A 13,105-nucleotide genomic window follows, 5' to 3' on the forward strand; every position below is an offset into this window, starting at 1 on the left:
TGTTCAACTGGAAGTGACTTCTGGACCCATATTAGCTCCTGTTGATTAATTATTCAAACACGAAGACCAACGATATGAACGTGAAACTTAAGTGACGAAATATGCAAATTGCGATAAACTTCAATATATTCGGACAAGCAAGAAAAATTGCAAATGAACAGAAAAAATGAAACACCACAAAAAATCAACCAAAATTTTAAAGTATTTATCCAGAATAATAGACACCTTACAAAAGATGACACTAACAACAGTCTCCGATAATGCTAAGCAATGGGATTATAACTTACAATAGATGAGGTCTTAACATTACAATTTTTTGCTCTAGTAGGGTGTCGAAAATAAATTGAAGGACGCAAGTATTCAGTGACGACCAAAAAAGCTATATCAGAATGCAAGTGGTCCTTCAATATAGAGTGCATAACCAACACTAACGCCCTTACTGTGTTCTCTGACTTTCAACACAAAATAAGAATGGAATATAAAAAAAAAAAAACATACAAAGACATTTCTTCCAAAATCTGAACATTACATTACAACTCCAGTCTTTCTCCCAGTCTTGCTCATGGAAGAACTAATAATGTTTTCGACTTTTTCTATAGCCATGAAAATATTTCACAGTTCTGTTTCTATTACAATTTGTTAAAATTCTTCCACAAGGGAATAATTCTACATTGACGCTATGCAAATGAACAAGTTACAATGCTATTGGTAAGTAGGAAACACAATATAAAGTTAGAATAAAATTATGTCAGAATGAATTTAGTAGATGCAAGATACGTTCTAAAGACAGCGGTAAACTCAAACTCTAAGTTCAGCAGGCTCAGAAAAAGCAAGAGAAAACAAAACACTGCAGAGTAATTCAAACAGGCAAAATTCCAAGATCCACTTAACTTTCTGTCTTGGGCAAAGAATTTAATAAATGAAACTATAGAGTATAAAGAAACCGAAAACAATACACAGATATAACTATGAATACCGCATGAATGACAAACGAATCTCAGTTAACCGAGAACTTCTTACAGGTGGAGTATTTCCCAATAACAATGTAACTTGTTCATTTGCATAGACTCAATGTAGAATTATTCCCATGAGAAAGAACTTTGACAAATTTTAAAGAGCAGAACTGTAGCACTAAATAATAAATGAATCTACTTTGTTGATTTCCCTCAAAAAGGGCGAAATTCTATAGAAGAATGAATGTGCACCGATATTATGTCCTTTACTTATAATTTACTGTCTTCCAATGTAACCTTACTCGACAATTTAGTTAAAAAGAATATACTTTCCATTAAGCTACCACGTAGGGTAGATAGTTACGCCAGTAAACCTCACGCGGTGCCCTAGCTGCAACTCCTTTCATGCCCTTTACTGTATCTTCATTCAAATCTCCTTTCTTCCCGCTTAATATCCACCCTCTACTAACAATTATTTCATAGTGCAACTCCGACTTTTTCCCCCCGTTACACTCTTAAAACGTTCTTTACGCCCAACTTCCCTTTCAAAGCTGAATGACCTCATACGCCCTGGCGCTTAGCTTTCAGCCTAAATTTTATATTGCCTTCCAATTTATATTACGCTAGAGCTTTGACACGAATTACAACTAACCTTGGGGACTATGCACATCGCTAATGAAACCACAGATGGAAAATGATAACTTTTACAATCGTTTGAGAAACCTTAAAAATGGCAAGTTGCAATCAAGGGTCACTTTTTCAGTAGTCAGTGAGTCATCTAGAGACAATGCCAGTTAATACGACGGTTAATACAAGGAATTGCATACACCGCCACCTTTCCCTCCCCCCCTTCCACCCAAACAGTTAATTTTGAATTAATTGGAACTTAAAGATATTTCTGTGATATCAATTTAAGACAAGCTCGGAGAAAATAATTCACATAATTAGAAAAACCTTGGATAGCTTTCTTTTGCGACAGCAACATTCAATGTAACGTGAGCAATTTCACGTATTTAGCAATGCATCCCTATCAGCTGATCCACAATTCACAAGGGTCCTTAAACACGAATCAAGAATTAATTAGAGGATAAAGAGGCCTCCACAGTGAACGAAACAGCCTTTGAGGGCACGTCAACATGGGCAAATTGATGAAGGTCAGTAGGCAGGGCGGTCTAGCAGAGTCACAGTCAGAGAGATTAAGAACTTATTAAGAACTGATGAAAATTCTGGTGCAGGTGCTGGATCAAACAAGGCGTGATCAGACTTCCAACTCACTTGGGACACCTGCTTAAAAACTACTGTCAAATGAAGCGTTGTTTCACCAAAGAAAATTAAAAGAAATACGCTATATTTTATTGGAAATCAGTTTTCTGTACTGATTAACATGGACATATTTATTTTTCACATTTTTATTCAAATAAATATATCTAATATCCTAAACAAAAATTCCTGCATCTTTAACTGAACACGAAACACTTTTTTCAGACCTTTTTGGGCTTTCTTAACACGCCCCCCCTAAACGAGAACAACAAAAACAAAGTAGTTTGTAGGCTTACTTCCCGAGTAAGCGAAAACTGAATGGTGCATAAGATGCCCAGTTTACTTCTGTTATCCTTAATTTAGTGCGAGCACAGTGGAGGAAGGTGTCTGGTTCCACACAGGCGCCAGTTACTGGTTGTTCACTGATTAGTTTGACATTTGGATGCCTTAACAAAACCTGAAGAGAGGTGAACCATTAGGGCAGCAACACAGCCGTTGGTGCGTTGATGAGTTGTCACCAATCTTATAGGTGGGGTCATCGAGACTGAAGCTGTGTCTTCAAGCAACGTATGCTAAACTGTCGACAAATATTGGGCGACAAAGATAACAACTTTTGGGCTACTGTTCATTTGCCCACGTTAATCAAGACGTCTCCATCTCACTGAACTCATTTTACTTGAAGTTTTCAGTCTAAAAACATCCGCTATTCTTTCATCCTTGGAGGAAGGCAGATGAAAAGGTTTAGAGGCAGATGAACATAAGGATCATAAATGGACAGTTTTTAGTCGCTAATAAAATTAGGAAATAAAAAAAATAAGTTTTAACTATAAAATTTATATATATATATATATATATATATATATATATACTATATATATAATATATATATATATATATATATAATATATATCATATATACTATATATATACACATAATATATAGTCTAGTTTTGCCATTCAAAACTAGATGAAGGAAACACCAAATTCTCATATAATGAGGATTCTCCTGACTCTCTCATTTTCCGGGGAGTCCTTTTATCAAAATAACTTCAATATGCTTTGCTTATAAAAGGCAAAGAAATTTCCCTGCAATTAAATCACACCTCGTATCCATTAACCTTCAGAGTAAACACGTCTTCTAATTAAAAGTTGATTGTAATACATGGGCGGTAATTACTTACATTAATTACCTAATCCTGTGAAAGTAATTCATGTAATTTGAATATTTAACCTGAAACGGAGGCAGGATTAATCCAGAGAGGAGTCTGCCAGAATGGAATGTTTTCTCTCTCTCTCTCTCTCTCTCTCTCTATTTCCGCTCAAATCTCGTGTTTTCATATTTTGAACAAGAGATGCTGTTCAAACATATTAACTCTCTCTCTCTCTCTCTCTCTCTCTCTCTCTCTCTCTCTCTCTCTCTCTCTCTCTACTTCATAGACATATGAATGCCTCTGAGTATATTTAGTGAACGTCAAGCACTAGCCCGAATTCCTAAGGTTAGTCTACATAATTACTTATCATCTTTCTCTTTATTTACTTCGGTGAAGAAAGGAAATAATATATATACCGCTTCGAGACCCATGTGGACATTTAAAAAGCGGCGGATCTGAAATTTCCTCTTCCACTTTCATAAAGCAAATCAAAGTGTGTGTAAATATCGGCCAGCGACTTAATTACTTCCTATTGGCACAAAGACAAACTCAACGAGGAGAGAGAGAGAGAGAGAGAGAGAGAGAGAGAGAGAGAGAGAGAGAGAGAGAGAGAGAGAGAGAATAATATAAGGCTCAAATTTTGGTTTAACATTGAAATATGGTTTTGGAAGAAAAACTTCGAAGAAAAACGGACATTCAGTATTAATTATGACTACTAGGAGACCCCTGACAAAAAAAGGTCAATGTATTCTATATCATGTAAATAGCAATATTTGGAAAGAAGAAAAACTTGGGAAAATAAAGAGCAAAACATGAAAGTAATTTAGCATGAAGAGATAATCTGTTTAGCTACGGTTCTCAATCAGCCTAATTTGTTATAATGGATGTAAAGAAATTTACTACAGCGTAAAAAAAGGGAAAAAAATAAGAACGACTAAGAATATCAAGTTCCTAAGAAAAACATTATTATGGCCGCACGCTCTGGGCTGTGGAATAAGAGAAGATCGCAGAACATACCAATCTAGAAATTTACGAATGAGATAAATTCCTCATGCAAAAGTCATTAACAATGTACAAAAAAGGTAAAATAAAAAAAACTATGCATAATCATACCTTTAACCAATTTTGAAAAAGTCTGAAACTGTATATTGTTTGTTTGTATGGTGTTTTAACGTTGCATGGAACCAGTGGTTATTCAGCAACGGGACCAACGGCTTTACGTGACTTCCGAACCACGTCGAGAGTGAACTTCTATCACCAGAAATACACATCTCTGACCACTCAATGGAATACCCGAGAATCGAACTCGCGGCCACCGAGGTAGTAGGCAAAGACCATACCAACCACGCCACTGAGGCGCCCAGAAAAGCTGTATAATAATATTGAAAATAAAGATACTAAAGAAATCATAAACAAAGCAGAAAGTACAGAAAAAACTAGAACACACATTACACTATTTATACGTAAACGTAAAATATAATCTGGGTATATGCACGTACTGTCGTTCAATCGACTAAAAAATCATTAAAAAATTGTAATGGAAAATCCAACGACCCAGTCATTATACAAAGAAGAGGAGGCCTCTGCATCATAGAATTGTAAAACAGCCCATCACCATAAAGATTTTCATTACCATACGTCAATTCAGAGGTGGAAGACAAGCCACTTCATTATTGTGAATTTTCTGTACTTTCTGATTCCATAATTAATTCGTTCTGTTTTTAAAAAAACATTTGACGAATTGATCAAAGTACCTGATGACAGATTCAAAAGGTTAGGATGAATACGTGAAAGAATCTACATCATCAACTGGATATTGCAGAGACACAAAATTCAGTGAGATTAGGGTGGGTTTGTTTTTCAAATTCACAGACAAAGTGCGACAAATTAAAAATAAAATTCCAAGCCTTCGTTATTCCAATCTTTCTTTTACAATAACATTTCCATAACGTAATGTGAACAAATGGACTGCAGGAAAATATTATATTTCGAAGTATCTCTCCATAATGGAACATTAACAATCAAGTGAACCTCAGCAACGAAGAAATACCTAGTTCCCCATTTGGGACATAAAGCTGTCAGGGCACCTCACGCGGCGCACCGTAGACATTACTTGTTCTTTGCAGCGTCATTTCGGCCCCTAGAGACAACCCCTTTCATACCCTTTACTGTAACTCCGTTCATATTTTCTTTCTTTCATCTTACTTTCCACCCTCTCCTAACCATTGATCCATAGTGCAACTGCAATTTTTTCTTCCTGTTGAACATTTCAAACTTTTTTCCTGACAATTTCCGTTTCAGCGCTAAATGACCTCATAGGTCCCGGCGATTGGCCTTTGGCCTAAATTCTATATCCCATTAGGAGATGGGGAAAAGCAAAGCCTTAATGTCGAAAGGAATCCCAAATAACAGACGGTATGAAACCTAATCAATCAATAACGAAAATTCAGATAACAAATACTTAAACCATAAAAACGAATTATAATTCAGATCCCACCCATTATGAAGGGAAAAAACGCATATAAATTATACGAAACCTTAACGAAGAAGGAAATTTCAATACCGGATAACGTGAACTAATAAGAAATTAACGGTTCCATGAAAAGCAAAATTTTTCAAGACGAAAATTTTGATAAATTAACAAGGAATATCATTCAAATATGGTAACAAGTGGAACCACTAGAAAGAAAATTCACAGAAAAAAATTGCTTAATACCTTTACGTACAAGGCATGATCCGACCTCCAGCTTACCTCCCCTCACGCATAAGTAGCAAACATTATATTCCTAACTTAACGTGGGAGTGGTCTTCGTAATTAATACTCATACTTAGTACTACTCATACTAACAACAAGGATCAAATAAAAAGGACACAAATTAAACATTCTCGCATATTCTCAGTTATTAGAGGAAACACAAAATTACTGAACAGAAACAGCCTCTAAATTCAGTACACCAAGTAAATTAATCTGGTCCAATATATCCTTGTTTCACCAACGAAAATTAAAATAAGTACAATATATCTTATTAAAACTAATTTTTCTGTAATTTTTAACAAGCACACTATTTATTTTTTACATTTTTCCTCTAATAAATAAATCATAAATATCCTATCCTAAAATTCCTGTCTCTTTAACTTAATGCAAAAAACTTTTTCAGACCTTTTTAGGTTCTTGATAGACCTTTCCCAACACCCAACAACAACAGCAAAGTAGTTTCTAGGCTTACTCCCCGAGTAAGCGAAAAGAAAACCGTGAGTCATATGAAACCTCAACGACAAAGGCATTTCAGGCATTTCAGAAGACCAGAGGAAGACGAGGGACGTCCAGCCAAATCATTCGAAACCTCGACAAGGAGGACGTTTCAGAGGACTAATCGCGTCAACCAACTGATGGAGAGACATCGGAAGCAGAAGGAAAGCGAAGAGGAAAATCACTGACTCCAAGACCGCACATGACACTCCGGTGTGTTGGGAACCAATTAAAGAGTTAATTACATACCAATTACAGACGAGGAGGAGGAGGAGGGGAAGGAAAGACAGGATAGCAGGATAGTGGAGGGAGGGAAGTTTGGGGATGGAGGAGGAGGACAGACAGGATAGTGGAGGGAGGGAGAGAGGGAGTGGAGGAGGAGGAGGAGGAGGAGGAGGAGGAATTAAGCAGCCGATGCATCTTCCCAGACGAAATGGAAAATGACGAACACGCACGAAAGCCTTTAATCATAAGTAGTGCGAAACTGACGCCCTCGGATGGGAAATTAATGACCGTCTTTGAAGGGCATCGGAGGAAATGCCGCAACAGCACACGGAGGCTGCATCGAAAATGGAAGAAACTCGTACAAACGTAGCTTGGTGGTTAGGAATGAAAATGCCGCCCACCTGCTGTTATTTCCGTGACTGGATTTATTTTAGCTGTTGCAGCCACAAACAGGATCCAGATCTTTTACTTACAGAAATCAAATAATTTTACTTTAGTTGATAAACGTTTCAATTTTGACCTTGCTCTTTCAAGGGCGATATCAAGCTGGTTTATCCCAAAACAGGAGGTTTCGGTGGAAAGGGAACTATCAGAAAATTAATATCAAGCTCAATTATTAGTCTAATAAACATAAATGGTTAATTATTTAAAAAAAATTACTAAGAACAGGTCACAGAGCTATACTGCCTCATAAATGAGCGAATAACCAACAAAATATACTTTTTTTCTTTTGTTACTAGTCATCATTATGAAATATAACAATGAACAGCGTTGAATAAGGTACTACACAAATACAGTGAAAAGTAAATAAACTTCAGTTCGTATTCCCACTCTGTCATTGAGACGCACATTAGTACAGACCACTTACCACAAAATTCAAAAACGTTTATATAAAATGATTTTACCAGACATTAACTATTAGGTTATATATACTATTAATACGAAACCGCAACCTTAGTTTATAAAGCAGGATTTTACAAGCCCTAAAGCACCAATATGGAAAAGGGAAATCAAAAGAATAAACTAAAAATGAAATAAAGGAAAACAGAAAAAAATAAAACTAACTACAATAAAATTGCTTTAAAAAAGTAGATCATTCTGTTGTTTGGTTACAGATGGAATCAAATTTCTAGAAAGGCAAAATGAGTTAATAGGAATTTAACAGAAATCTAATCCAGGTCCAATACTTAGGACGCAAGTCACCTGCGGAAGACCAACCCAGGGAACAATATGCATTAAACAAGCAAAAAATGCGCCGAAGTTTCTTCGACGCAATCGAGTTTTCTGTACAGCGTATAATGCTGTATGAAACTCTAAGCCACGGCCCATGAAACTCTCACCCGCGGCCCATGAACTTTCAGCCACGGCCCGATGGTGGCCTATGCTGTTAGCAGAATTACGATTATGGCTAAAAAAATTTAACCTTAAATAAAATAAAACTGCCGAGGCCTGAGGACTGCAATTTGGTATGTTTGATGACTCGAGTGGATGATCAACATACCAATTTGCAGCCCTCTAGCCTCAGTAGTTTTTATGATCTGGGGGCGGACGGACAGGCAAAGCTTTCTCAATAGTTTTCCTTTACAGAAAACAAAAAAAATACCAGCTTTTTCTTCGGCAGAAGAAGAGACAAGCCAGATATGTTTATCAAAAGTGAATCTAAAGTTAAGCATAAAAGCTAGAATTTTAAATCAGTTGCATATAGTTAGACAAACACTATCTGTGAAAAGATCTGCGTTGGCGAAAGGTCTGCGATAAGGATGCCAATAAGGTATCATCCTCTGCATAAACACCCATCTTTGTTTTTATGTGCCACAAGAACCTTTCTATCTCTCTTACAAAAAATAAAAGACAACTCAGGAACTAAGTTATCAACAGACACACACAAAAATTAACAAATAAACAAAATAAAATCATATGAAAAAGCCACTTGAGTCTACACCTCCATAAGTATCAAGGTCAAGAATCTAATTTTACTTTAAAAATACATTTCCCTTTACAAATTTGAAAACATATTGTCATAACAACAGATGAGAGAGAGAGAGAGAGAGAGAGAGAGAGAGAGAGAGAAGAGAGTGTATAAACTGAACACTAACATAGCTCCATTTTTTCATTTACTACGGCTGTTACAACATCCAGCCTACCAGGATGCACACATCATACAAAGGCTGTAATGAAAAGACAGTGGTCGCGTCCACAAAAGCATGCTCCCATTTTTCAGTTCTGCTGCCCACTAAACGGTGACAATAACGAATGGAAAAGAAGCATAAAACACCTGATAAAACGGTACAAGACAAACAAATAAAATACCCGGTATAAAAAAAAACTCCTGATGAGCTTAACGGTGAAGAGAGAGAGAGAGAGAGAGAGAGAGAGAGAGAGAGAGAGAGAGAGAGAGAGCACATACCCTTCCCTACCTAGTCCCGCAACCCACCAGACCCCGAGCCTAACCCCTATAGATACCAGTACCTCCTCAACCTCATAAGCACCACAGCTGTATGATAGGAAATGCAGCTGTAACTGCTGCTCTTACTCTTTTTGTTGCTGTTGCCTTTCTCACTTCCTGCATTCCTACTCGTCTCACCACACTTATCCTCTCCCTTCTTACTCCATACCGTTGCCAGCTCGTTCTACAAATCCCAGGTTTTGTCCCTGAGGCAATTCCATCTATAGATTAAAAACAAATAATAAATAATGGCAGTTATCTTTCTATATCAATATCTGTATCCATCTTGATTTCTTTCTTTTATTCAGTTTGGTCTTTCCCAAACCACCCAACAACCAAATCTTTCTGTACCTCCTGCGTTTTCATTCCTATTTCTACTAAATCATATTTGGCCGCGTACCCATCTCAGTGCCCTTTGAAATACTCTCAAATCTCTACAAATATCCTCTCTCTCTCTCTCTCTCTCTCTCTCTCTCTCTCTCTCTCTCTCTCTCAGAATTATTAGACACGAAAGAGCCAAACACCACATCAGCCCCGATGAAGAATGCCTTTTGTTCAATCATTGACCTAAACTATGCGACAAAGAAAATAACAGACATGCCCAGGCAGCCTTCCCCTAAAGAAGGCCTGACGCAGTCAATTAAGCACTCGGGGAAGCAATCACTTACCCTTACGGGAAATATTTTGCTCATAAGTTCATTAACGACTAACGACGCGTAATTCGTATTAATTCTGACCCCCATATTATTTATTACACGATAGAATTGATTTCGTAAATCACCAATTCCAATTTTATCATTATCTCATTTTCCTCCCCGAGGCACCGTCACTTCGCGACTCTTTTTTGATGAAAGTTCCCTGTGTGCTACTGCCAAACATACTTCGAAGTGAATGGAAAGAGGTCACTTTTCCAAATTCTCTCTCTCTCTCTCTCTCTCTCTCTCTCTCTCTCTCTCTCTCTCGCTCTCGCTGTGTGTGTGTGTGTGTGTGTGCGCGCGCGCTGTACATGTCTACCACATAAAAACTAGTACACTTGTGTACAAAGTTTATACATATACTAATAAATATACACTAATTAACGTAAAGCATACAAATATATACCTATAAAGCAGGCTATCAAGAAATCGCAAACCACAACTACGACAACTGCAACTGAAACTATTGTCAGCAATATAATAATAATAATAATATCTATGAACATATTACTTTGCTTTCATCTCTCTGAGTCAGCAGTTGAACATAATGCCTCGAGAAAAGATGGACACATTTCGGCGAACTTGACATTCAATGAGCGATTTCCCTTCAGATCCCAATATGTGGTGAATTCCGATATCGATCTGGTGGGGTAATAAAATTCATCGATACCCAGCAAAGTAAATCATTCGGATGAAATTATTTGAAGTATATTTTTTCTCCACATCTGTCAAAAATCAGTGTGCTAACTTCCAACTCATCCTGTTGACAGGAAAACAGACCAAGTGAACAAACACATAACCTCATGAGCGGGGTCATAATCATTCTTTAAAACTTAGCATGAGAAGATACACCAACGAATAAAGGTACATAAAAGCTGAAAAAGCGAAGCAGGGAAGAGACACTACCTCATTGCGAAAAGTCACTTAGTGGATAAAATGTCAGATGGATGAGGCGCCGTGGCCTTAAAAACAGTGGTGATGACTTTAACAGAAGGTATATGAGATACCGATGGCTATAAAACCGAAGACATGATATAGGCCTATGAAATATCAACAGCTATAACGAAAGGGAAATGTGCGATAAGTGAACATCTCCAAGTAGCTCTCTCTCTCTCTCTCTCTCTCTCTCTCTCTCTCTCTCTGTAATGTATATATATATATATATATATATATATATATATGTGTGTGTGTGTGTGTGTGTGTGTGGGTGTATGTATGTATATGTATATACGTGTGTGTATGCATACTACTTTCCAAGCGAAATAAAAATAGAGGAAAGTGATATAAGGCCTGACCCTAAGGACTCGCCAACCGCCCATAAGCTTAAGACTATAGTAACTTCATTCTGAATACTTTTAGACGGGGGCTAGTGCTGTGTGATGCTGCTTTTGGGTTGGACGATAGGATGAACGTAGGTTAAAACTTTTGCATATAAATAAAATATATTGATAGGCATCACATTTACAGATCTCTCTATACACCAAGCTCACTCGCCCGTGCTGAAACTAGGCCACATCAAAAAGAACAGAAAGCATGACACACAATCCACCGAAACCTAAACAATTACTTGACCGAACAAAGAACAAACCAAATCAGAAATTCCCCCTTAATGGCTAGTAAGGGGCTGGGGAAAAATAAGACTCGGAAACAAAAGGAAAAGACGGAAACGAGACAGAAAAGAGGAGGGCGATAGCACCTAGGTTAAACCTTAAACCTTGTTTACTCTTAAAGATTCGTGAAGTGGCAGACATTCCTAGCATACAGTGAAGGCTGGATACCAACAAATGCCCATGTTATGTGAACAACGTAAACAATGCTAAAATGACACTGTGTTGGGAGCAATTTAGACAGGCACGCATTCGTTCACCTCGCCCTCTTGCGACCAGTATGAACATTATGGTAAGTTTATATATATATATATATATATAATATATATATATATATATATATATATATATATATAGTATATACACATACACTACATACATATTCACAAATATATATAACTATATATATACATATAATATATAATATAAATAAACGCAAAAAAAAACGAAAATCATCATATTTACAGTGGTAGACGTCTCAAAAGTTTAGAGATCGCTTAGGGTGAGGGTGTAAAGCTGGGTGTGATGTTCTACAGACATCGTCAACTGGAGGTAAATTTCTTATTGTGGCTTAAAGTTCTCCTTGGGGAGGGGGAGGGGTGGAAAAATATTCGTACAGGTGAGGGTCTTTATTGGTATTGGGGGTCAAGGTCTATATATATATATATGTATATATATCATTATATATATATTATATATATATATATATATGATAGTATACATATATAATATATATATATATATATACATATATACATGTATATATATTTAGATATATGTACATGTTATACTTATATATATATATATATATATATATATATATATATATATAAATATACTATATATAAGTCATATCACATTTCCGTGATTCATATCATATATTCGAGGTACAATTGTTAGTCTCGAATATATATATATATATATATATATCTATATATAAATATATAATATTATATAATATATACGCATATATATGTATTATATAGTGCATATGCATATATACATGTATATATATTTAGATATGTGTCATGTATATGTATATATATAGTGCATATGCATATACATGGATATATTTAGGAGATGTACATGTTATAGTTATAGGTATATATATACTATATATATATATATATATATATATATATATATATATATGTGTGTGTGGGGGGGGGGGTTTTTTTGTGGGGGGGGGGGGAGGGTTAAGTAAATAGTGAGGCAACAGAGGGATTGGCAGGGTACGAGAACCTCGTGAGTATGAAAATAAGCTGTAGTGTATAACACATAAAAGGACCCAAAGGAAGTTTATGCCCAAAGGAAGAGCCAGAGGTTGTTGAAAATGTAGGATATACATGGAATCAATTGAAAGAGATTAGGAAGTGAATGGTGAGAGCGACGCACGTGTTGAATTATGAAGAGGGTTCAGCGATTGGGTTGTTGTTTAAAATGAGTCTCTGGCTATTCATTAGCTTTATAATTTTCTAAAAGTATTGATTCGTTTCTAGACTAATAGTAATGACACTA

The 13,105-nt window shown here is 36.3% G+C and overlaps 1 protein-coding gene across 1 annotated transcript in view; it reads right to left on the reverse strand.

The window, feature by feature from the left end:
• LOC135218277 (uncharacterized) overlaps window positions 1-13,105 on the reverse strand; it is a 552,172-nt gene that overhangs the window by 323,234 nt on the left and 215,833 nt on the right. The gene's annotated exons all lie outside the window — the stretch shown is intronic.

Source organism: Macrobrachium nipponense, chromosome 9, assembly GCF_015104395.2.
Source record: "Macrobrachium nipponense isolate FS-2020 chromosome 9, ASM1510439v2, whole genome shotgun sequence".
NCBI lineage: Eukaryota > Metazoa > Arthropoda > Malacostraca > Decapoda > Palaemonidae > Macrobrachium > Macrobrachium nipponense.